At 49.0% G+C, this 25,119-nt stretch overlaps 1 protein-coding gene and 1 long non-coding RNA gene across 3 annotated transcripts in view; one reads left to right on the forward strand and one right to left on the reverse strand.

The window, feature by feature from the left end:
• The window catches only part of LOC146396545 (uncharacterized), a 179,840-nt gene extending 164,321 nt beyond the window's left edge, over window positions 1–15,519 (reverse strand). The window contains exons 1-3 of one of the 2 annotated variants that reach the window (XR_014827381.1): window positions 14,733–15,519; window positions 12,533–14,438; window positions 7,313–9,849 (exon numbers count right to left, since the gene is read on the reverse strand). This is a non-coding gene — a long non-coding RNA (uncharacterized LOC146396545). Of the gene's footprint in view, window positions 1–7,312; window positions 9,850–11,016; window positions 11,553–12,477; window positions 14,439–14,732 lie in introns of those variants that run through there. The other variant, XR_014827380.1, reaches the window with a different exon arrangement.
• Window positions 1–25,119, forward strand: part of PITPNM2 (phosphatidylinositol transfer protein membrane associated 2) — a 155,977-nt gene that overhangs the window by 8,540 nt on the left and 122,318 nt on the right. The window lies entirely within an intron of this gene.

Genomic DNA, 25,119 nt, shown 5'->3' on the forward strand with positions numbered 1-25,119 from the left:
TGAGGTGTAGGTCATAGATGTGGCTCTGAGCCCGCATTGTTGCGGCTGTGGTGTAGGCTGGTTTGGTTTGGGTTTTTCCTCTCTTCCTGCCCCACTCTGCCCTTTTCCTCACTCATTAGAGAAAGAGCAGGGCCCCAAAGTGGCCTCGTGAGGATGTGGCAGCAGTTAAGGGAGGAGATGGAGGCCAGCGCTTCATCTCTGGTGACTGTGGCTCCTTTGAGCTGGGAGAGCTGAAGGGCCCATGGCCACTGGGCTGAGAAGAGACATGGGGGCCCCTCTGGGGTCCCTTCAACAAGAGTTAGAGGGTCTGAGGAGTTCCTGTTGTGGCTCAGTGGGTTAAAAATCCAGCTAGTATCCATGACTAGGTTCGATCCCTGGCCTCAACTCAGTGGATTAAGGATCCAGCATTGCCATAAACTGCAGCGTAGGTCGCAGACCTGGCTCAGATCCCATGTTGCCCTGTCTGTGGCTGTGGCCGGCTTGTGACCCCTCCCCTGGTCCCATGTGCCACATCTGTAGCCCTAAAGAGAAAAACAACAGCACAAAAAATAACTCCAAAATGAGTTAGATCTGCTTTCCCTAGATCTCCCTATGCTGTCTAAGCCAAATCCTGGACTGTCACCTTAATGTGGTTTCTGGGGTCCAGGCGTCCTACCCACAGGCCTCCCTCCTAGGGGCAGGGCTGAGTGGTGCCTTTTTGGCTTCCTTGGAGCACTTGACTGATTCAGAACTTGGAAGAGGGTTTAACAAAGCCTCTGATGAAAGGAAACTTGAAAAAAGTGGTCTGGCCCACCTGCTCTCCCAGGAGGATGCCTTCCAAATTTTTCCTGCTCTCAATGAAATCCTAACCTGCTTGGAATGATGCAGACAGAAGGATTCCAAGCCTCTGGCTATGCTCAGGCCTGGATGCAGAGAGAAAAATGGAGGTTCTGGTGTGTGCAGAGCCTGGGAGGGGCAGGAAGGGCTGCTGGGCAGATGCCTAGCAGAAAAAGAGGGCACTGGGCAAGGTTTGGATACAGAAGGAAAGAAGGTTGGGGAATGGGAGATTTTTTTTCCTTTTTTTAAAACTGAAGTGAAATTCAGAGTTCCCATCATGGCTCAGTGGTTAGCAAATCTGACTAGGAACCATGAGGTTGCGGGTTTGATTCCTGGCCTTGCTCAGTGGGTTGATGTTCCGGCGTTGCCATGAGCTGTGGTGTAGGTTGCAGGTGTGGCTCGGATCTGGTGTTGCTGTGGCTGTGGCGTAGGCCAGCAGCTGTAGCTCTGATTCGACCCCTAGCCTGGGAACCTCTATATGCTGCAGGTGTGGCCCTAAAAGGACAAAAGACAAAAAACAAACAAACAAAACTGAAGTGAAATTCACGTAACTTAAAATTAACCGTTTTTGTTTTGTTTTGTTTTTGTTTTTGTTTTTGTCTTTTTGCCATTTCTAGGGCCGCTCCTGCAGCATATGGAGGTTCCCAGGCTAGGGGTCCAATCGGAGCTGTAGCCATCAGCCTACACCAGAGCCACAGCAACGTGGGATCCGAGCCATGTCTGTGACCTACACCACAGTTCACAGCAACACCAGATCCTTAACCCACTGAGCAAGGCCAGGGATTGAACCCATAACCTCATGGTTCCTAGTCAGATTCGTTAACCACTGAGCTACGACGGGAACTCAAAATTAACCATTTTTAAATGTATGGTTCGGTGTCACATAGTACATTCACGATGCTGTTCGACCTACACCTCTGTCTAATTCTAGAGCAGTCTCATCACCCTAAAAGGAAACCCCACACCCATTAGTAGTCACTTTCCATTCTCCCTCCTCCCCTGGCCCCAGACCACTAGTAATCTACTTTCTGTCTTTGTAGATGTACCTATTCTGGATATTTCATATAAATGGAATCATATAATATGTGACCTTTTATGTCTTGCTCCTTTGACATAGCATGGTGTTTTTGAGGTTTATCCATGTTGTGGCACATGCAGTACTTGATTCTCTTTTTGTGGGTAGTATAATGCGCATAACATCCAATTGACCATCTTAACCATTTTTCAGTGCTCAGTACAGTGGCAATAAGTACATTCACGTTGTTGTGCAACCATCACCATAATCCATCTCCAGAACTTTTTCATCTTCCCAAACTGAAACTCTGTCCCCCCTAAACAGCAACTTTCCATTTCCTCTTCCTTCCAGTCCCTGGCACCTGCCCTTCTGCTTTCTGTCTCTGTGAATTTGACTCCTTTGGGTACCTCGTATACGTGGAATCATACAGTTTTTGTCCTTTTGTATCTAGTTTAGGTCACTGAACAATGTCCTTTAGGTTCATCCATGTGGTAGCACGTGTCAGAATCACCCTCCTTTTATTGGCTGAGTAATATTCCACTTTATGGACAGACAGAACACTCATCTGTTGAGAGACTCTTGGGCTGTTTCTGGACTGACGAGATGCTGGCTTTGGCTTGCCTCTGGATGGTGAACAGTGAAAGAAAACTGGACCAGGAGGGGCCTGTGGGTCTGGGAGACATGAGTTGTACCATTCCCAAGGTAGAATGGCCTTTGAAGATTGTACTTTTCTGTGCCTTGGTTTCTGCATCCATCCAACGGGGGGAACAGGGTGGGGAGTGATGCTCCCTTCCAGGGATGCTGTATGCATGCTTTGAGAGTCTGGATGAGAGGGTGTTTTTGTGAACTCTCAGTTGCCCTGCACACATGAGCCATTGGCTTTCTGGTCAAGGACAGCCCTGTTCTTCTTTAGTTGTACGTATAAGGGTGGGTGATGTCTGGGGACTCACCAGTGACTTCCACTTGCTCCCTCACAAAGCTTCCAGAACCAGATCCACAAGGTGTGTCCTCAGAATTCCTGTTGTGCCTCAGTGGGTTAAGACCCCAGCTAGTATCTGTGAGGATGTGAGTTCTATCCCTGGCCTTGCTCAGTGGGTTAAGGATCAGCATTGCCACAAGCTGCCTCATAGATTGCAGATGGGCTCGGATCCTGTGTTGCTGTGGCTGTGGTGTAGGCAGCAGCTGCAGTTCTGATTCAACCCCTAGCCTGGGAACTTCCATATGCCGCAGGTGCAGCCCTTTAAAAAAAAAGAAGGTGCATCCTGCATCTCAGTGGCCTCCTGAACACTCACTGACTCCCAACTGATCACATTAGGGGAGCCAGGGACCCACGGTCCCTGAAGCACTGTCCCCTGGGCCCCCTCCTTTGAGCTCCAGGAAATCAAAGCCTGGAGGATGACATTGGCAGCCTCCTGGGGTGGCTGAGTCAGAGCAGAAAGTCAGGCTGGAATTCACTAAGTCACACTTGCCTTCATTAGGCTAATTAACTTTCTATGTGAATTAGCTCTGTGAGCTGACTTAGGAAATCCATTATTGGGCCCGGCCAGTTCGTGTGCAGTGGTGCCTAGGAAGCCGATCCGGACATTTCCATATCCACCAATTAAGGCTGCTTAATTATTAACTTAGGGCTGCGTGGCTAATGAGGAGTTGCATTCATTGTGTGCTTCTTGAGAATTTTAAGACCGTTCAGAATTAGCCGCAATATGGTTAATGACCATGCTAGAAATTGTAGGTTACGATCCATGTTATAGATTATTGGGAAGATAAGCCAAGGCTAAGGGCTGATTTGTGCAAGGTCTTGTAGATGGAGAGTGAGAGGTGCTCAGCATGTGTAGAGCAGGCTGCTGCAGGTGGTTTCCAGCCCACACACAGCTGGTACCTGGAAAGGCTGCTTTCAGAGGGAGTGTCCATTCACGTCTGGGGTCTCAGGCTAGCCCACCCTCCAGGACGCGATGCACCAGGCCGCCGATTGACTGGGCTCTAGGGTCACTTACTCTATGCCAGGTCCTCCACGGCCCTCTGAGGTTAACCCCCTTGGACAGATGAGAAAGCTGAGGCCCAGAGGGGAAAGCTGCCTTCCCCAAGGTCGAGTGGCTGATAGACTCAGATCCAAGCAGTCTGGCTTTGAAATTCTAGGCTAAATGGCTACTTTAGTTTATTGATTTATTTATTTGGGGGCTGTGCCCTTCGCATGTGGAGATTCCTGGGCCAGGAATCAAACCTGTGCCACAGCAATGGCAACAGCAGATTCTCAATACCCACTGAGCCACAGGGAACTACTCTTTTTATTTTTTTAAGTGGGAAAACTTGAAAACCCTTGGTGCCCCTGGAGAAGGAACACTTCTTACTCTCAAGTCGCAAGAGGCGCCTCCCCAGGAGGCCTGCTCTGAACGGATCACTTGTGTGTGTATAGGAACCTTTGTGCCCAGAGGGCGCAGTACCTTATGCTCTCTGGCACCACCCACATGGAACCCATTTGACCGGGACCCCATGGATGACAACCTTGGGAAACTCTTCCTTGGGAGCACAAGTGGCGTTTCGTTCCTGGTGTCCTGGGCATGCTGTCTCCTGTTCTCAGGGTGGAGGGACCACCTTTGCAATTTAGGTGTTGGTCACCAAGCATCACCAAGCCCTCATGCAGCTGCAGCTGGGAAGACGGGGGTTTCAGGAGGTACAGACTTTATTTTTAGCCCCACAGCCTCTGTGATTGTATCACTATGGAGATGCCAGCTGGGGGCCCATGAGGCTCTGCGCTTTTCCTGCTGGTGGGGAAGGAAGGCCCTGTTTCTTTCCTGGAATGTGGCTCCCCAGGCAACCTGGGCTGCCTGATAGAGACCTTAGTTGTTGTGCACCCGTGTGTGTGTGTGTGTGTGTGTGTGTGTGAGAGGGAGACAGCAGACAGACAGACAGATGTTGCTGATGCTGATGCAAAAGAACTAGCCCTCTCCTTTGGCCCTGCATGGAGCCCATCATCCATAACCATCTTGTGCTTTGGCCAAACTGCACTGGAGTCCAGAGGCCCCATTTTGGCTATGCTGTGTGACCTTGGGCAGGGTTACCTCAATTCCCTGGGCCTTTATTTCCCTTTCTGAAAATTTGGGATAATAATTCCTGCCTAGTACCTGCTTCTCTGGATCTGGTGATGTAATCACTTTGGGCAAATTTTGAATCTACAATGAGGTTCAAGTGCTGTGTGTGTATGTGTTTGTGTGTGTTGAGTAATTATTCTAATGCCAAGGTTGCCCTCAATAGGTCATCTAGAATTTTTCCTACTTCTTCTTTGTCCAATTTTCCCTGTATATTGGCTTCATTCAAAGGCAGGGGAAGAGGAGATTGAAGGGGAAAATATTCTAGTCCTTTTCATACACTATCATAAAAGATCTATCGAGGGAGGTTGACTCCATCCCCCTTCCTGCCACCTGTGTCCCCCTGCCCCGCCCCCATGGAGTTTCTGAAAATACTCTGTCTTCCGTTGCTGTCATAGATTTACAGCCCCACCTCCTGCAGGAAGTGACACTCAGCACATTTGCTCTGTTCCCACAGTGGACATAACTGAGGCTCAGAGTGGTTAAAGTATGTATCCAGAGTTGCACAGCCATAAGCACCAGTGCTGGAACCAGAACTGAATTCTCTTGACTCTCCAGCCTGTGTTTCTCCATCTCTGCAGAGAACAGCAAGCAGAAAGTAGACAGACACCAGCCAGCCTTGTCCGGGGCTCCTCTAGCACTTGCCTTCTCCTTTCTTCTAACATCTCAGGCTTGGCTCTTATCCAAAAGAAGAAAATGACAGGGAGTTCCCATCGTGGCTCCGTGGGTTACAAACCCGACTAGTATTCTTGGAGATTCAGGTTCAATCCCTGGCCTTTCTCAGTGGGTTAAGGATGCGGCATTGCTGTGGCTGTGGTGTAGGCCGACAGCTGTAGCTCCAATTTGACCCCTAGCCTGGGAACTCCCATATGCCGCAGGTGCAGCCATAAAAGAAAAAAAAAAAAAGAAAAGATCAAAGTGGTACCCAAACAAAAATCTTAGGCTTAGGGCGTTCCCATTGTGGCAGTGGTTAACGAACCCAACTAGGAACCATGAGGTTTTGGGTTTGATCCCTGGCCTTGCTCAGTGGGTTAAGGATCTGGCATTGCCGTGAGCTGTAGTGTAGGTCACAGATGCAGCTCATATTCCGCGTTGCTGTGGCTCTGGTGTAGGCCGGCAGCTAAGCTCTGACTAGACCCTGGCCTGGGAACCTCCATATGCTGCGGGCACGTCCCTAGAAAAGACAAAAAAAAAAAAAGTCTTAGGCTTGTGCTAGAGCCTCAGGTGGGCCTTGGGCTGGACCGCACCTTGTTTTTGCTTATATATGGAGCACCTGGCCTCCCCCAGGCGCCTGGAAGCTGCTTGCATCTGAGGCCTGGCTGAGCTGCCAGCTCAGCGGAAAGTCCACATGCAAGGCTCTCATGCTCTGTGGGGAGGCATCCTTGGCAGTTCCTGGCTGGGCCTGGTCGCTGTGTGTGAACAACATCTGTCTCTGTGGAACCCTTGTGCACCTGAGGTCGGGCATGGCCTTTTATGGCTCTTGCTTGCTCATTGTCAGGGAGTGGAAAGATAAATACCTTTTCAAAGAACAGTGCCAACTGCCCAGGGTCCCCACAGCTGCAGAGCAAGTGGGAGATGGGCCTGTAGGGGGAGGTGCTGCAGCCCCAGGGATGCTGGTGGTGGGGTGTTCAAAAGAATCGACACCCCCCCTTTCCCTCCCCCCCACACCGCCTGCTCCAGGGAGGGGGAGTAGACAGCTTGGATTTGAAGTGTGCTTCTGTGATGGATCTGCTCTCTCTCGGAGCTGCTCTGTCCTCACCTGCCTTTTGGCTGATCCTGAGGTTTAAGGACAAAGTGTGCACAAGTGCCTAGTACAGTACCTGGTGCCTCACAGCTTACTGAGCACTTGGAGCCCCATGTCTGGCCCCAGAAGGTGCTGGAATGCTTGGTCACAGGATAGGGATGGTGGCTGAGAGGGCAGGGACTATTGATTGGGGGCGAGGGGGGATGTGATTTGAGTGATTCCAGACCAAACCCTCCTTCTGCCTCCCAGAGCCTCCTGTTCTGTGGGTCAAGCCCTGGGCTCCCAGGTCTTTGTAACCAAGCACCACAAACTGGGTGGCTTAAAGCAACAGAAATTATTCTTTTTCAGTTCAGGAGATCAGAATTCAGATTTAGGATTGATTTCCTCCTGGAGGTGCGGAGGGAGAACCTGTACCATCCCCCTTTCCCGGCTTGTGGTGGTGACCGGCTTTCCTTGGTGACCTTGACTTATAGAGGCACCCCTTCCACCCTTCCATCTGCCTCTGTCTTCACATATTGTCTTCCTTCTGTGTGTGTCTATTTCTGTGTCTCTTTTCCCTTTTTTTTTTTTTTTTGTTTGTTTGTTTTGCCTTTTTAGGGCTGCACCCATGGCATATGGAGGTTCCCAGGCTAGGGGTCCAAATGGAGCTACAGCCGCTGGTCTACACCACAGCCACAGCAACTTGGGATCCAAGCTGAGTCTGTGACCTACACCACAGCTCACGGCAACACTGGATCCTTAACCCACGGATCGAGGCTAGGGATCGAACCTATAACCTCATGGTTCCTAGTGAGATTTGCTTCCACTGTGCCATGACGGGAAATCCCTCTTCTCCCTTTTTTTATAATACCAGTCATAGTGGATCTGGGGTGACCCCATTCCTAATCCAATATGACCTTGCCTTAATTATATCTGCAAAGATCCTATTTCTACATAAGGTCACATTTTGAGGACGTGAGTTTGGGGGGACACTCTTCAAATCAGTATAGTTTCCATATTTGTTGAGTGGATGGGTAAGTGATGAATGACTGTGAAAAGCCATCCTTGTATGTCTGCTCAGGTGTGTTGATGGAGAAGACCCAGGGCTGCTGCAGGGGCAGCTCCAGGATCTTACCCTCTTCCCTGCAGACTCCTTGACTGCTGGTCTCTGCACTCTCCTGCTTCCTGACTCAGCGAGCTTTCAAGGTGACAACAATAATGTTTATTACAGGCAAAGTGTCATGACACATCCAGTGTTCTCTGCTTCCTTCCTGCCCAAGATCTCAAAGCTTTCTTTGTTTCTCTCCCCTCCCCCTTGGTACCAAGAAAGATGGTAGGGATAGCTTGGTGATCTTGGACAAATCAGCTCTCCTCTTTGGACCTTGGCCTCTAGAGTTTACAAATTAAAGAAGCTAACCTGGGTGCCTCTCAAGGTCTCTTGGTCTATGATTATTTCTGTTTTATTGTTGAGAAAATTATGGGCCAGGAAATCATGTCCTTGGGCCCCACAAGAGGGAGGACTCAAATCCAGATGCCCTTATTCCCAGCCTGTCTCTGAATTCTCTGCCACTTCCTGAAGGAAGCCTTCTATGATTGACCTGATTTATATGTGGTTCTGAGGGTCCTCCCTGTGCCCCGTGTATGATACATGAATTCGCAAATGCTGTTCTGATGCTATGCAGGTATGTGTGTCGGGTCTCCACGTTCTTTTCCCCTCCCTTTCCTCTGTAAGTAGGAGCGATTCGCTTTACGTCTCAGTCTGTGCTCCCCGAGTCTGGCACCCAGCACAGGGTGGGTTACATTGTGTTGTGAATCAGCCTTAAAATCATAAGCAGATAATTAAATACTAGGAGATATACCAAAAGGAAGAAAGAAAAAGAACCTAGATGGTTTCAGTGGGTGCCAGAAAGGCGTTTGATAAAGGTTAACATCTCTCCCTTTTAAAAACAGTGATTGAGGGGCAGGTGCAGATTTCAACATGATAAAGAAGTTCTCTAATCTGTAACAATTTAATCCTTCATAGCAAAACACTCTAAAGCATTTTCCAAGGTGTGTTTGAGGAGCACAGGAAGCGACTGGGGATTGCGTGAAAAAGAGATTATGGACCAAACAGCGCTTAGAAGGCAGGAGGCGCTGCTCTAAAAGGTGTTCCCTCAATGTCAGTTGCAAGACAGGCAGACCCTCTCTTATCACTGATAATCATCACTTTAGATTGAAGCCAATGCCCTGGGCTAGGAAAGAAGGGGACTAGAACTCTTAGAAACAAGGTTGCAGAATTGATGTTTTGAGATGGATACTGCTCAGGTGTTCAAAGGGGATACACTGAAAAATAATTAGAAGTAATAAGATGGTATGGTGGCCAAGTCAAAAGATAGAAACAAAACCCGCCATCTCTTTCTGGGGTGGAAACTGGTTGATCAACGTCACTGGAACAACTCTGGCACCTGTTTGTTCGGGTGTCGACAAGCCAGTGGCCTTATTTTCTGGTTAGAAATGAGAGTAACACTCTGGCAGCCTCGGGCAGCTGTCAGCATTACCTTTGGCTTCTGAAGCCCAGATTCCCAGCGAAATGCAAGGGCAATAGTGCCCGGCTCAGTACTGTGAGTTGTCCTGGGCTAAGCCACCCATTTAAGTGTTTCAGTCTCGGGGGTGTGACTGGGAATCAGGAGGCCACTTGGTGGCTGTGGGGTTTAGGATGAGTTCCTTAGCCTCCCAGGACCAGAATTTCCTTACCTGTGAGGGAGGGATCACAACCTCATCCTCACAGGGTCCTTGAAGTTTCAAACTCTGTTGGCACACCACTGAGCTGTTGTTACAAAGTTTCAGAGGCTGTTATTTCACCTCAGCACCAACACTGGACAATGCAAGCAGCCAGAGGAGGGTTGGACCTTCCTTCTTCCAGGGGACAAGACTTTGGGAGTCCCCACCACCACTTGCCAGCTTTGTCAAAGGTTACTGGCTCTGGTCTCCTGGAGGCCACCATGTTGAGTAAAACAAGATGCCAATGCGACGAGTCTGCTTGTCGGAAGTAAATCACAAACTTCTGTTAGAGAGGCCTGTGTACTGGCGCAACCACAGCACTGTCAATCATCTGAGGACATCCTACCGGCCAGCTTGATGGGGACCGAGGGATTGTTCATATTTCCCCAATAAGGATCCTGCTCTTTCTCGAAGGCACTTCTAACCTCTCTTTGAATAAACAATGGGCCCTTGGGAGTTCCCATCGTGGCGCAGTGGTTAACGAATCCGACTAGGAACCATGAGGTTGCGGGTTCAATCCCTGGCCTTGCTCTGTGGGTTAAGGATCCGGCATTGCCGTGAGCTGTGGTGTAGGTTGCAGATGCGGCTCGGATCCCGCGTTGCTGTGGCTCTGGCGTAGGCTGGCAGCTACAGCTCCGATTCGACCCCTAGCCTGGGAACCTCCATATGCCGCGGGAGGGGCCCAAAAAATGGCAAAAAGACAAAATAAATAAATAAACAAACAAACAAACAATGGGCCCTCTGGAAAATTCATTCTTTTAGGGATCGCTGAGTCAATGGCTGGCGAGGGCTACCAAGGAGCGGATGAAGTTCGGGGTCAAGAACTGGGCCACCCTGGGAGGTCTTGGGAGGCCCGAATGGGGGTGCGGCTGCCAGAAATCCCTCTAGTTGAAGCACTGGGTGCCCCTAATTCCTTGTAAGGTAGCGGTCCCTCCTCCTTGTTACTTTTCCTTCCTGTTACTTTTCCTTCCGTCTTAGTGAGGTTTGGCTACTGTTAATTCTTTTGTCTTATTTTAGCCATAGTTGTTTGTGAAGGGAGCCAAGAGAACTTGTATAACTTTCCCAGGATGGAAGTCCTCCTGCTTTGTGGAAGCTTTTCCTTGAAGCCTGGTCACCTTGCTCAGCAGGTCAGCACACGTCTAAATGGTCAGGGTTGCTGCCCGCTTGCTGGCAGGATCATGGAGGATCACAGGCACAAGCTGGTAGTGTATGCACCCATCCCTGGAGAGAGCTCTAACATTGTAACCAACTTGTTGGAAGGTGATGGTTTTTTTGATCTACTTTCTGATTCTTTAGCAATATGTTCTTCATGGAATGAAAAGGTAGTCTGTAATATGGTTTAAAAAAAATGTATTTTAGGAATTCCCTGGTGCTGCAGTGGGTTAAGGATCGGTTTTATCACTGCAGCAGCTTGGGTCCCTGCTGTGGCTTGGATTTGATCCCTGGCCTGGGAACTTCTACATGCTGCGGGTGCGGCCAAAAAAAAAAAGTATTTTAAAATTGTTTAGATCACCTCTTCCTTTTGCAATCTGCTGTTTGAAAAAGCACATTGAATGCTGGCTTTAAAAAAAAATCTAAAATAGTTTTTTAAATTAAAAAAACTCTTGTTCTATCAAACTCTTTTTTTTTTTTTTTTTTTTTTTTTTTTTGTCTTTTTGCCTTTTCTTGGGCCATTCCCGTGGCATATGGAGGTTCCCAGGCTAGGGGTCCAATCGGAGCTGTGGCCACCGGCCTACACCACAGCCACAGCAACGTATGATCCAAACTGCGTCTGCGACCTATACCACAGCTCATGGCACTGCTGGATCCCTGACCCACTGAGCGAGGCCAGGGATTGAACCCACATCCTCATGGATACTAGTCGGATTCGTTTCCACTGCAGCACCACGGGAACTCCCCTGTTAAACTCTAAACATCCGCATTACTGCCCTATCTGTGGTGTATGTCTTCCTTTAATATCAGAGACTGATTTTTCTACATAGATCTCAATGATCAGTTTCTCTCTCCCCTCAGCTTCTTCCTTCCTTCGCAACTCGACTCACAGTATTCTAGTGTTTAGAGAATAGCATTTATTTTTCCACTGCTTTTCTTCACTTGTCATTCACTCAATGCTTCACTCATTTAGTCTTTCATTTCTTCAAAAATGGAATTTCTGTCATGGTGCAGCGAGTTAAGAACCTTACTAGTATCCATGAGGACAAGGGTTCAATCCCTGGCCTCGCTCAGTGGGTTAAGGATCCTTCGTTGCCGCTAGCTGTGGTATAGGTCACAGACCAGACTCAGATCTGGCATTGCTGTGGCTGTAACATTGGCCTACAGCTGCAGCTCCGATTAGATCCCCCAGCCTGGAAACTTCTATATGCCGCAGGGTGTGGCCCTAAAAAAAATTACTAGAACATCCCAAAAGTTATATGTGATGTTACTGGACATTGACAAGGTTTTGAAAGATAAATTAGATCAAATCATGCTGTATACCTTAAATGCATATAGAGATATAGTCTGTCAATTATATCTCAATAAAACTAGAAGAAAAAAGGTAATTAGATACATACTAAATTTATGGAAGTTACAAGTCCTTAGGTTACAATAAAGTAGTCAAATAACAAAAGAGTTCATAAAGACCACATATGATACGAAAAACATGGTTTTGATAAGTAATACATTATACTTGCTGTCAAATGGCAAAGGGCCAACAGGCATACGTTAGACTTCTTTATTCCCTGTTTGCAGTCTCCCAGTATGTGTACTTTTCAGGGAGATTCTGTGTATATGTGACTATATATTACTTTAAAACACACACACACACACACACACACACACACACACTCTCACGACTGCCTCCTTTATACACCTGCTATTTTGACCTAACAATTCTTCAGTCTGAAGGTGGTCCACTTTTGGTTCATTTGGGCTGCCTGGGGCTTTTTTTTTTTTTTTTCCCCTTTTATGGCTGCACCTGCGGCATATGGAAGTTCCCAGCCTAGGGGTTGAATTGGAGCTGCAGCAGCTGCTGGCCTACACCACAGCTTGTGGCAATGCTGGATCCCTAACCCACCGAATGAAGCCAGGGATCGAACCTGCATCCTCATGGATACTAGTCAGGTTCTTAACCTGCTGAGCCATAATGGGGGCTCCTGTGTCTGGGGCTTTTTAATGATGGGCTCAGTGTTTGGCTGATAGAGGCACCACCATTTCTTAAACCAGCTCCCTTTCCATGGAGTTTTGCATTGTAACTCAGAAAATTGGGAGCAAACAGTGCCACAGTGAGTCTCCTGATACACAGGTTTCCATGCAAATAGACTTTCAGATCTGCAGAATAAATTTCCAGAAGCAGAATTGCCAGGTCAAGGGGTATTTTCCTTTTATTTTCAGAAGCTACTGCATAACTGCTCTTCATGATGGTAGGACCAATTGACACTCCCACTTAGAGCGTGGGAGCGCTAGGCAGTGGTTTTTAACCTCAAAACCCCAGGCAAGGAAGAGCTTTTAAGTAAAATGAAAACCTGGAGAAAACCGTGTGAGAGCCTTTCTACCACAAAGGGCAGCTCTAGCAGAGTTCCTGGCCAGCCCATTAGGTGCCCACCCTTGCATGACAGAGGGGGGCGACCCCAATTCCTCCAGGCAGATTGTGGCCTTGAAGGTTCCTTCCTGGTGAGTATGTGGTGGTGGGGGGGGTGGCAGTTGCCCAGTCCTCCTCTGTCAGCTAGTCCACCACCACGTAGCTGAGAAGCACTGGGAGCTTTAAAATGACACCAGGATCTGTAAAATTACAAAATAGTTTTGCTAAGTAAGGACATTATTTTTAAAGAGGTACCGTTCACGGCCATTACCGGGGGTTGCAGGAAAAGAGGGGTAGGGAGTTAGTGTTTAATGATTATAGAGCTTCTGTTTGTTTGGGGCAATGAGAAAGCTCTGGAAACAGACAGTGGTGCTGGGTGCACAACAATGTGAAGGTGCTTAATGCCATCGAACTGTGCACTTAAAAATGGTTCAAATGGTAAAACTGATGTGATATATAATTAACCACACCCTCAGAAAAGCTACAATTCCCCCGTAGCCATCCTCTTAGGAACTAAAGGACACTAAGAAATAGAAAAGATCTAATCTAAGAATAAAAAGAGAATAAATGGCACTTTTATAACCGCTTGCTCTATTAGCCACGTGGTTCACATTTCACCTTGAACTGTCTTGATGGTGCCTGGTGCCAGCCTGCCTGCCAGGGTACCGGAGCCCGTCCGGGAGGCGTTGGGGCTTGGGGATGGAGGGAGCTTGGGCTGGGACTGCAGGGGCTCCACAGTCCTGGCAAGAGTCCCATCTCCAGTTGGGAGGTTGGGGCTAACCCACTCTCAGCCCCTGGTGCTGGGCCTACCCTTGACTGTCTCATTGCTATGTCTTTAAACAAGAAGCCTGTCCAGGGCTTGCTGCTGGATGTTTTTGGAGCCTGATAAGAATGAAGCAAGCAGTGACCTGGGTGCGTTCCTCATCATGATATTTCTGTGTCCCCAGTGGCTTGATGCGTCAAAAGAACATTTGCCCAGCCCCTTCAAGAAGCCAGTGAGCGGAGCAGGTGTCTATTTGAAACTACTTGGTAGCAAACTGCAGATACTTCAAGCAGATGCTGGGGCTGGAGGTATCTGACTGGCAAGGAAATGCTTCCCAAAGATGTCACATGGGCCTTGGCATGGCCACCCAGCTTCCCTGGGGCACTGGGTGTTACGAGTGAAAATCGCCATCCCAGACTGTATTCATCGCCAGGCCACCACTGCTGTTGGTCTCAGTGCCCTCAGAGGTATGGACGTGCCCATGTGCTCACTGTCCTGGCCAGGGCTCCCCTGATGCTGAGTGAACCTTATGCCATGTGTGGCCTAGGGTTCTGTTTTCACGCACCTTTCTCCATGTGTGGGATTTGTGGTCCTCACCTTCCTTGCAGAGGGAGAAGTGCTAGTCCCAGGAAAGACCATGACCTTCCACTGATTCCTTGGCCTCAGAGACCCCTGACCTGGGCCCGTGTGTCCCAGCCACCTGATGACTGGAGAACCTTTACTTTTGTCTTTTTTTTGTTGTTGTTGTTGTTGTTGTTGTTGCTATTTCTTGGGCCGCTCCCGCGGCATATGGAGGTTCCCAGGCTAGGGGTTGAATCGGAGCTGTAGCCACCAGCCTACGCCAGAGCCACAGCAATGCGGGATCCGAGCCGCGTCTGCAACCTACACCACAGCTCACGGCAACGCCGGATCGTTAACCCACTGAGCAAGGGCAGGGACCGAACCCGAAACCTCATGGTTCCTAGTCGGATTCGTTAACCACTGCGCCACGACGGGAACGCCCCCAGAACCTTTACTTTTTAGGGCTACACCGGTGGCATATGGAAGTTTCCAGGCTAAGGGTTGAATGGGAGCTATAGCTGCTGGCCTACACCACAGCCATGGCAATGCCAGATCCGAGCTGCATCTGTGACCTACACCACAGCTCATGGCAGTGCTGGATCCTTAACCCACTGAGTGAGCCCAGGAATCAAACCCGCATCCTCATGGATTCTAGTCAGGTTCATTGCTGCTGCCAGCTTGTGACTTTTAGGATCAGATGCTGCCTCCAGCTGTGTCGATAACCCTCACTTTACAGTCAAAATCTGGATTCCAGGAGGCAAGGCAGCTGGCTAGCACTTGAACCCAGTCCGTGTGCTGCCCTAGGCCCTGAATGCTCTGGTTGATGCATTTTAAATCTTTGAGGGTGTTGGTTATAAAAAGACTCTGAAGCTCTGGGCTCATAGTTGACGGAAACACCGCCGACCTGCCCTACAGGTGTGCTTCTCCAAAAGCTCCTGTCAGAGCATCACACCAGCCCGCTGGTGGCGCAGCCACCTGTGACAAGTTTCCATTTGACTCATGGTTGTCAAGAAGGTGACACGACTTAACCATCTTCACAGGGCGCTGTGATTGCTGAGCTGACACAGCTCCGCTCGTGGGTGGCAAGCGTATGCTTCCCATTAAGAAAATTGCTACTTTTGAAACAAGCTCCGAATGGAACTTTTTTGCTTTTACTAAAATTAAGAAAATAATAATAAGACAACCCGCCCAACACCCCAAATTTAAAAGAAGAAACAAAGAAAAAGGAAAATAAAATAACGTCAACCCAGAAAAAAATCTGTTATTCAGCCTGGCCTCAGATCTCAGCAGAGCCACATGGACAGAAGGAGGAGGAAATTCACACGGAGGTGAGGTTAAGCTCCTCATCCTCCATCCTTCTGGGGGTGGTGGTACCTAATCCTTGTCCCTGCCTCCCTAGTGAGACAAAGCTCAGGCAGAAGCAGCTTCTGTTTGCCCCTGAGAATTCCCAGCGGTTCCAGGAGGCAACTGGAGAAATCCCGAGGGTGCCCACAAAAGCGGAGCTGTCTTGCTGAGTGAAGTCTTGTTTGGAGCACTTGAGTCCTGAAGAGATCCTTGATAAAGGAGCGCTGGGTGTTATCATTGCTGCTCACCCGGACAGCAGGGGTAGCAGTTCAAAAGCTCTGTTCCTGACCTGAGGCCAACCTTGGGGCCTCGGGAGTTCCCCCTGGCCCGGCCTGTGGTGGGGATGGGCCCTGGGGATGTCACCTGAACCCTGGAGCCCGGCTGCTATCAGGGCTAAGACATAGCTTTCATGGACAGGCCATGTGTTTGACACTATTTACCGCATCCACTAGCCAGATGGTCTAAACAACCCGTCAGTTGTACGGGTATGTAAATATTTTCCGTCATTATCATGGTGCTGCCGTGTTGACATTAACAAGAAGGAAGAATTACGCTTGATGCAGTCAAGTGCCAGACAGGCTGCAGGAGGGCGCGACATTGGGGGCAAGCTTGGTTTCTTCTTCTTCTTCTTTTTTTTTTTTTTGTCTTTTTGCCTTTTCTAAGGCCACTCCCGTGGCATATGGAAGGTTCCCAGGCTAGGGGTCTAATTGGAGCTGTAGCTGCTGGCCTACGCCAGAGCCACAGCAACACGGGATCCGAGCCGCGTCTGCGACCTACACCACAGCTCACAGCAATGCCAGATCCTTAACCCACAGAACAAGGCCAGGGATCAAACCCGCAACCTCATGGTTCCTAGTCAGATTTGTCAACCATGCACCACACGGGAACCCCAAGCTTGGTTTCTTCTTGCTGCCTCTTTCTCAGACACCGGGACCCTCATCCAGAGACCCTGGGGAGCCTTCCTCTCAGAGCTCTCAGCCAAGACAAAGTTTGTTATTATTTTATTTTATTTTTTGTTTTTTTTAGGGCCGCATGCTCAGCACATGGAAGTTTCCAGGCTAAGGGTCGAATTGGAGCTGCAGCCTACACCACATCCACAGCAACGCCAGATCTGAGCCGTGTCTGTGACCTACACTGCAGCTCACGGCAACACCAGATCCTTAATCCACTGAGTGGGGCCAGGGATCGAATCCACATCCTCATGGATATTAGGTTCATTTCCACTGAGCTACAATGGGAATTCCTCAGCCAAGACAAAGTTTGATTCTCATTATGTATAGTATGTTTTTCACTGTTAGCAGAGCTCTGTGGCCAGCATATTTCCCTCTATGCTTTGCCTACCAGGAAGCCCACAACTAAGTTTTGTTTTTTTTTTTTTAAACTCATTTGCATGCAGATTGTCTGCAATTAGGAGTCTTAGTATAGAGGATCATGTGAAGTGTTTTAGAGGCCAGGCCTGGGGATGGGGGGTGTATATCTCTCTACTGATAGAACTAACCACACAGTCCTGCTGAGTCCAGGAAAGCAAAAGTGTAATTTAGGAAGAGGAAACTGGACCCAGCCAGACTTGCAAAGGAAATGTTGCAGAATGAACACATTCAATTGAAGGACACGGAGATTAGAGTAAGAGGTTCCAAGGGAACAGAGGTGAGAATTGCAATGAGTGTGTCTGCCTTGTAAACTAGATACAGGTCATTTGGATTTTAGTCAGTGTTTTGGATTATGTTTCAGTGTTGCTCTCCCTTCTGCCAAAACTACAGTGTTGCAGAATGTTGGTGCTGACTGGAGAGGCCTCTTAGACCTCAACCTCCTTATTGTACAGATGGGGAGACTGAGGCCCAGAGAGGGGCCAGCTGGAACGCTGTCCACGCTGTACCAGGCCCTGCTCTGGACAGGACAATCAAAAGTCAAGTAACTGAGTGACGGCTTGAGTGGATCAACCAATAGCCTGGTTAGCCCATTGGCTCCTTGGAGGAATCCACCAGCCTTTCCAGCAGCTGTTTGAAACTCAGCACAGGGTGTGATTTCAGCCTTTATTCCATAGGGATTTGGGGAGTGGAAAATGAGTCTCTTCCTCAGACTTATTCGAGTACTGACTTCTCTCAGTGACTCACACATGAGCATGTAGAGGATCTTCCAAAGTCTCACATTACGGATAGACATTTCCCCTAAGCTCCTTTAAGAGCCTGATGCTTGGTCAGTTCTATCCCTGCAACAAAGCACTCCCCAGTTTAGTGGCTTAAAGCACCTTTTGTTTGTTCATGGCGTGGCAACTTGGGCAGAGCTTGGTGGGAACTTCTCTGCTCTGCTGGTGTTGGCTTGGACAGCTTGATCTGGGGTGGAAATCCATTTCCAAGATGGCCCTGCTTCCATTGCTAGCAGGTCAGTACCCGGGCTCAACCGTATCCGCTGAGGATGGGTTCTCCTCCGTGTGGCCCCTCCTCTTGGCTGGACTGGGCTTTCCACAGCTCAATGATCTCCAGGCCATTGGAGATGGCTACATGATGGCTGCTGCTGCCAGGGAGCAAAACACAGACACAGCCATGCCTTCTTGCCCTCATCCTCCATCCTTTTCTTTTTAATATGATTTTTTATTGTAATAAAACATGCGTAGTGTAAAATGTACTGCTTCAACCGTTTTTCAAACTGAAGTAGAGTTGATTTATAATATCATGTTAGTTTCAGGCATACACTTTAGCCTTTTTTCCGTGTACAGTTCAGTGGCATTAAGTACAATCACATTGTTCTGTCACCGTTACCACCATCCACAGAATTCTTCTCATCTTGCAAAGCTGAAACTTTGTCCCTATTGAGCTCTAACTCCCCATCCCCCTTCACCTAGCCCCGGGCACCCACCATTCTACTTTCCATATCTGGATTTTTTTTTTTTTCTTTTTATGGCCGCACCTGCAGTGTATGGAAGTCCCCAGGCTGGGGTCGAATCAGAGCTGTAGCTGCCAGCCTACACCACAGCAAAGTGCCACCAAATCCAAGTTACGTCTCTGACCTACCCTGCAGCTTGAGGCAACGCCAGATCCTTAACCCACTGAGCGAGGCCAGGGATTGAACCTGCATCCTCATGGAGATAACATCAGGTGCTTAATCTGCTGAGCCACAATGGTAACTCCTGACCCTATGGATTTGACTCCTCTGGGTTTCTCATAGAAATGGAACCATACAGCATTCGTCCTTTTGTGACTGGCTGACTTCACTCAGCATAATGTCCTCCACGTTCATCTGCGGTGTATTATGTGCCAGGATTGCTTTCCTTTTTAAAGCTGCATACTATTCCTGTGTATAGATAGAGCACATTTTGCTTATCCACTCATCCGCAGACACTTGGCGTGCACACCTTTGGCTGTTGTGAACAGCGCTGCTGTGAGCAGTGTGCTGACATCCACTGCAGTCTCCACCTTCAGTGCTTAGCCAGGCCTTCCTGAGGCTCGGGTCCAAACCCCACATGGTGTTACTCCCTCCCCCTACCACCCCTGTCGTTCTGCTGGTTAAAACAGATCACAGGGCCAGACTAGATTCAAAGGACACTCAGAGTTCCTGCCATGGCACAGTGGGTTAAGAACCTGACTCCGGTTGCTGCAGAGGTGTAGGTTCTATCTTGGCCCAGTGTAGTGGGTTAAAAGGATCTGGTGTGGCCATAGCTGCAATGTATAGGTAGCAGCTGTGACTCAGATTCAGTCCTTGGCCTAAGAACTTCCATATGCTGCAGGTGCAGCCACGGAAAAAAAAAAAAACAGACAGGGACTCCTAGGGGCCCACTGAGAGCCACCCAAGTAACGGTCTACCACAGCCACTCTGGGAAAAGCTCTTTGCCGAAGAGGCCAGGTGGATCCACTCACACACACCCACCAAGTCCTGGGCCCTCTCTCAGATGCCTCTGGAAGGCCCATGCTTCCAGAGGCAGGGTTCTGCAGGGTTCTGTTATTGGAGAAGCTCCAGCCGGACCCCAGCTGTCCCCTCCCTCCTGGGAGCCCTCGCCGTCTGCTCTGTATCGCTAATGGCTGCGCTTCTTATTACATAATCTGTTATTCTGGGCCCCACCAAGCCCTGGTTACTTGTCAAAAGTTTCTAAAAGCCAGCTGTATCAGCTCCAGGCAACTGGGGGTGCTGCCCCTCCCTCGTAGTATTAGTCACTCTGTACTTAGCTAAATTTAACTTTTTATCATCCAAATGATATTTTTATGGGCTTGGGATTTTACATAATGCTACCAACTGCTGCAGGCTAAGAATTTCTCCTTTTTGTTATGCGCGTGCGTGTGTTTCTGTGTGTGTGTGTGTGTGTGTGTTGAGTGTCTTCCCCCATGAACTTTTGCACACGCAAGGCAGCACCATTCAGCTCCTTGCTCTGCCCTGCCCTCCCGGGCCTGAGTTTGTTTCTGCAGGCTCTATTTTGCCTTTTGCCAGATGCAAGAAAATCACTCCTAACAGCTTTCTAATGGCCCTGCTGCCGCTGCTTCCTCCTCACTCAAGGCCGCTCCACTCTGAAGGTGTCCGAGGGTTCCTCTGCTGCCTCCAACAGTTTGGACTTCAGAGAGAGAAGTTCAGGTTCAGAGGGTGTTGAGAAAACGGAAGGAAGGATCCACAAGGGGGTTAGTGGGAAAGGAACAAGAAATAAGAACTCCAGCCAAGCCACCCAGGGGTGGGGTCCAGGATGCAAGGTCTTCCTTTTTCCTTGTGACTTTTTCTGGAGCTCCCACTGGGAACGGTGGCATGCCCAGGGGACTCATGTGTTCCACATGGTGACTGTGCATGGGAGGTGCCTGCTGGTGTTTTCCAGGTGGGGAATTGGAGGATCGGGTCACAGGGGAGCAAACAGTAGCAGTGGTAATTACACAGCAGCAAACACTGGGTGCTTACTGTGTGCCAGGCCCCGTGCTCAGCACTTTCTTTCATGAGCTCCTGGGAGCTTCCTGGCGGTCCCATGATGTAGGTAGTAGCGTCAGCGCTCTTTAGAGATAAGGACCTTGAGTCCAGAGGGGTTAAGCCACTGGCTTGAGGCCACAGAGCCAAAAGATGGTGGAGGCCAGATGTTAAGACCCTTCCAGGAGTTCCCATCGTGGCTCAGTGGTTAACGAATCCAACTAGGAACCATGAGGTTGTGGGTTTGATCTTTGGCCTTGCTCAGTGGGTTAAGGATCCGGTGTTGCTGTGAGCGGTGGTGTAGGTCACAGACGTGGCTTGGATCCCGAGTTGCTGTGGCTCTGGCGTAGACCGGCAGCTACAGCTCCGATTAGACCCCTAGCCTGGGAACCTCCATATGCTGCAGAAGCGGCCCTAGAAATGGCAAAAAGACAAAAAGAAAAAAGACCCGTCCAGCTCCATGGCGCCTTTTCTTCACTCAGCGGCTTCCTGGGGGCAGGTGTGCCGAGGGACCGAAGAGGTGAACTCAGACTGGGCCCTTTCTAAAGCTTTGATAAGCTGCTTCCAGCCTCAACTAGTTGTTGGGTTTCCTCCTGCCAGCTGTCTTTAAAATACAGCGGGATGGGGAGTTTCCATTGTGGCTCAGTGGGTTAAGAACCTGACAAGTATCCATGAGGATTTGGGTTTGATCCATGGCCTTGCTCAGTGGGTTAAGGATCTGGTGTTGCCATGAGCTGTGGCCATAGGACTCAGCTGCAGCTCTGATTCAGCCCCTAGCCTGGGAACTTCCATATGCCACAGGTGTGGCCTTAAAAAGGAAAAAACAAACAAAACTAAAATACGGTGGGTGTGCTGTACAGTAGAAACTGACAGAACACTGTAAACCAACTCTAATGGAAGAAATAAAAATCATTTAAAAATAAAAATAAAAGTAACTGCAAAAAAAAAAAAAATACAGTGGTGTGTACACTGTGCCTAGGCATCTCTGGGAGAATTAACCAGAGGAACCAGGTTAATTTGCCTTTGGGGAGAGGAACCAGGTGCCAGGGAACAGGGATGAGAAACTCACTCTCACACTTTAAAAAAAAAAAATATTTTCAGAAACAAACGTCTTGAGTTCCTGTCGTGGTGCAGTGGAAATGAATCTGACTAGAAATCATGAGGTTTGAGGGTTCTATCCCTGACCTTGCTCAGTAGGTTAAGGATCTGGCATTGCTGTGAGCTGTGATGTAGGTTGCAGACAAGACAAGGCTCAGATCTGGTGCGGCTGTGGCTGTGGTGTAGGCTGGCAGCTGCAGCTCCGATTAGATCCCTAGCCTGGACACCTCCATGTGCTACAGATGCAGCCCTAAAAAAGCAAAAAAAAAAAAAAAGAAAAGAAAAGAAAAAGAAATACAAATGTATTGTTTTAAATTATTTTATTAAAAATTAAGAACTTGTAGGTATGTACCTAAAAGAACCAAAAAAATATGTCCACACAAAAACATGTACATGAATCTTCACAGAAGCACTATTTACAATAGCCCCAAAGTGGAAACAACCCAAGTGTCCATTAGCTGATGAATGGGTAAATGAAACACAGTTGATCTGCACAATGCAGTGTTATTCAAGAATGAAGCACTGACATATGCTCCTATGTGGATGAACCTTGAAAACATGATGCTGCGTGAGAGAAGCGAGACACAAAAGGCCACGTGCTGTACGATCCCATTTATGTGAAATGCCCAGGATAGACAAATCCATAGAGACAGAAAGCAGATGGTGTTAGCCAGGGGCTGGAGGGAGGGGGTGTGGGGAGTGAGTGCTACTAGGTATGGGGTTTCCTTTGGAGGTGATGAAGATCTTCTGGGACTTGATAGAGGGGATGATGGCCCAACTTTGTGAAGGTACTAAATGCCGCTGCATTGTACAATTTAAAAGGGTGAATTCTGTGGCATGTGAATTACATCTCGACAAATCCAAAAATTAGGAGCCATGCCTTCAGATGGGATCAAAGGATGGGCTGCCCCCAGCTGTTGCCAAATAACCTGGTACCACTGCCATTTGCATCCGTCCCTCTTTTTAGCCACCTGCCTCCAGGTCTCCATGTCAACGGGGCATGGAAACAACAGTGTTTAACTCCAGCCGTGCTACCCACTCATTTGGAACTTGTACTTTCAACCAGGGCCAGCTTGAGACATGTGGATGTCTGGGCGAGCTAGAAATTTGGCACCCCATCAAACCAGTATTCTTTAAGTGTTTGTTTGACATTTATTTAGTGGGCATGAGCAGAGACTGATATTCTATTATTAGACATTGTGTAGAGAAACAGATTCACTTACTAATTCATGTCCACTGACTGAAAGAGTTAGAGATCTGAAAAATTTTCAGGAAAGCAATTCTGACTTCTGTGTTATCTTCCAAGGATGGAGGTGTTTTTTTTTTTTTTTTTTTCTTTTTTCCCTCCTGCAGTTTTCCAAATCATTCAAGAGGCACGTTGAAGATTTATTTAGATTTAAGACTTATAAAGAGAGGCTCTAAGATACAGCACGATGATTACAGTTGATCACACTGTACTGTGTAAGGGAGATTTGCAAAGAGTAGAACTTAAGGGTTCTCGCCACAAATTAAAAAAAAAATGTGGTGATAGAATAATAAACTCCACGGTGGAAACCCTTTCACAATGCATACGTCTGTTGGATTATCACCCTATGCACTTTAAATATCTCATGATTTTATTTGTCAATTATATTTCAATAAAACTGGGGAGGGGAACTCGAAGAAATGCAGTGTTTTCTTTGTGTTCCTGGCAAACAGCAACACATCATGCATTATTTAGTTCCAGAAGCTCCCCTTCTGACCCCCCAGGAGCCCAGCTACAGGTGCGCCTGGAACACGCATGCAACAAAGCCCAGCACAGAATTGTGTTCTGCGGAATTGTGTTCTGTTTTGATTTTCCATTCCCCTTAAGGGAGTGGCCAATGTGCTTTTCGCTCTTTGTGGGGGAGGTCGCTGGAGGAAACCCAGGTCCTCTGGCAGCATCTTCCTACTTCCTTCCAGGTTCTTTTTACGCCCCCTGCCCCTAAAGCACTGTCCTCCTAGGAGCTGCCTCACATCTTAAGTTGACCCTGTGTTCAACCTTTTGGATTTTAAATGCTTTTTTTTTTTTTGTCAGAAAAACCTTCTCCTCACCGTGCACCTCTGTGTGAGTAGTATGCATCCTTTCTCGCTGCCCCTGCGGATCTCCTTTGGGCGGGTATGAGTCACAGCTGACCTCCTCACCCTGGGAGAAGCTTCACGGTTGGGGGGGGGGCTACTATGTTGCCATGGCAACCTCTAACCCTCTAGGCCAGGTTTCCTGACTTCTCAAATGGGGAGACTCGTCTTGACCTCCCAGAGGGGTTGGAGGTGTTGTGATGAAAGCTAAGAAGTGGGATGGAGGAGAAACCCTGCAGAGGTAGGGTGCGTGTGCCAGGGCGAGCTATGGGTTCTGGTGGGATGGAGTAGGGGAGCCTGCGTGTCTCATGTGCCCAGCAGGGCTCTGGAACCCAGGACCCTTGGGACATTTTGTTCTTTGGGGAGTCGAGCGTGTGTGTTGGGATGGAGGTGCAGGGCAAAGATGGAGCTTCAACCCCTTCAGTCTCGACCCAAAGAGGAATTTGCAGACTTGGCCGTGGCTTCCCCAGGAGGGAGTGTGGGACTGTGCTGGGGTGGGCGGCGTGTGAAAAGCCAGTCTCTGTGGCTTGCAGCCACACCTCCCACTGCTGTGCCGTCGCTGGTTCTTTTCACCTCCCTAGTTAGCTTCTCTTCCTCCTCTGAACTCTTACTGCCTGCATCCTCACTCTGCAGTTGATCACTTTCGTCGTTCTGAGCCCCTGTGAAGTTCCCCTCTTTTACCTCTAGTGTCCCCAGAGCACCTGGTGCCTGGCCTCAGCCCTTGGAGTAGGTTTGCTCTGGAGTTGAATCAGTTCCTGGAGCAGTCAGGGCTTCTGGAGTCCGCAGGGGGCTGCCTACCTGTCCTGGTCACTGGAAGGCCTCCGGGCTGCTGCCTGCCTCTTGGGCACCTTACAGGGGATGCAGATGTGTCAGACAAACAAGAATATGTGTTGAGCTGCAGATGTGGGCCATGGGAGCATCCCTGGTCCTGCTGGGAGTCCTGGGTTGGGTGGTGGCTTTAGTGATACCTGTGCCTTTTCAAAACGGTCGTCTTGTAGGCGATTGCACCTGGGACACTCAGGACATCTATTTCGCTGCCTTTTTCATTTGGTTGCGCTTGTCTCTGATCTCTGGGTTTCTGGCGGACGTGGGCCTCCAGGCACACACTGCCTAAGTTCAGGGGCTTGATAGGAAGGGGAGGGTCATCTGCATCACCCCAGATGCTGACTGTGACCCTGTCCTAGGCATCAAGATGCTGGCAGCTGCTCCCTGAGCAATCTGGGCTGGTGTGTTGTGCCCCCTCCTTGCCCTGTCTTCCACCTGCCTCCCCTCTGCAGCTTGAGTTCCCGAGGTCCCACAGTCCCAAAGGTTGATGGGTGAAAAGTTTCAGGTTTGAGGCTGAGAGCTCCGAGCTGGGCTTCTGAAATAAGAAGACTTCCCGCATGTGCCAGGGGTGTGGGTTCTGGTTCCCTGAGCAGTCTT

The sequence above is a fragment of the Sus scrofa genome, chromosome 14 (assembly GCF_054392235.1).
Source record: "Sus scrofa isolate SSC_HxYL_T2T_F1_AM1 chromosome 14, Sscrofa_HxYL_maternal_Yorkshire_Landrace_v2.0, whole genome shotgun sequence".
Classification (NCBI taxonomy): domain Eukaryota; kingdom Metazoa; phylum Chordata; class Mammalia; order Artiodactyla; family Suidae; genus Sus; species Sus scrofa.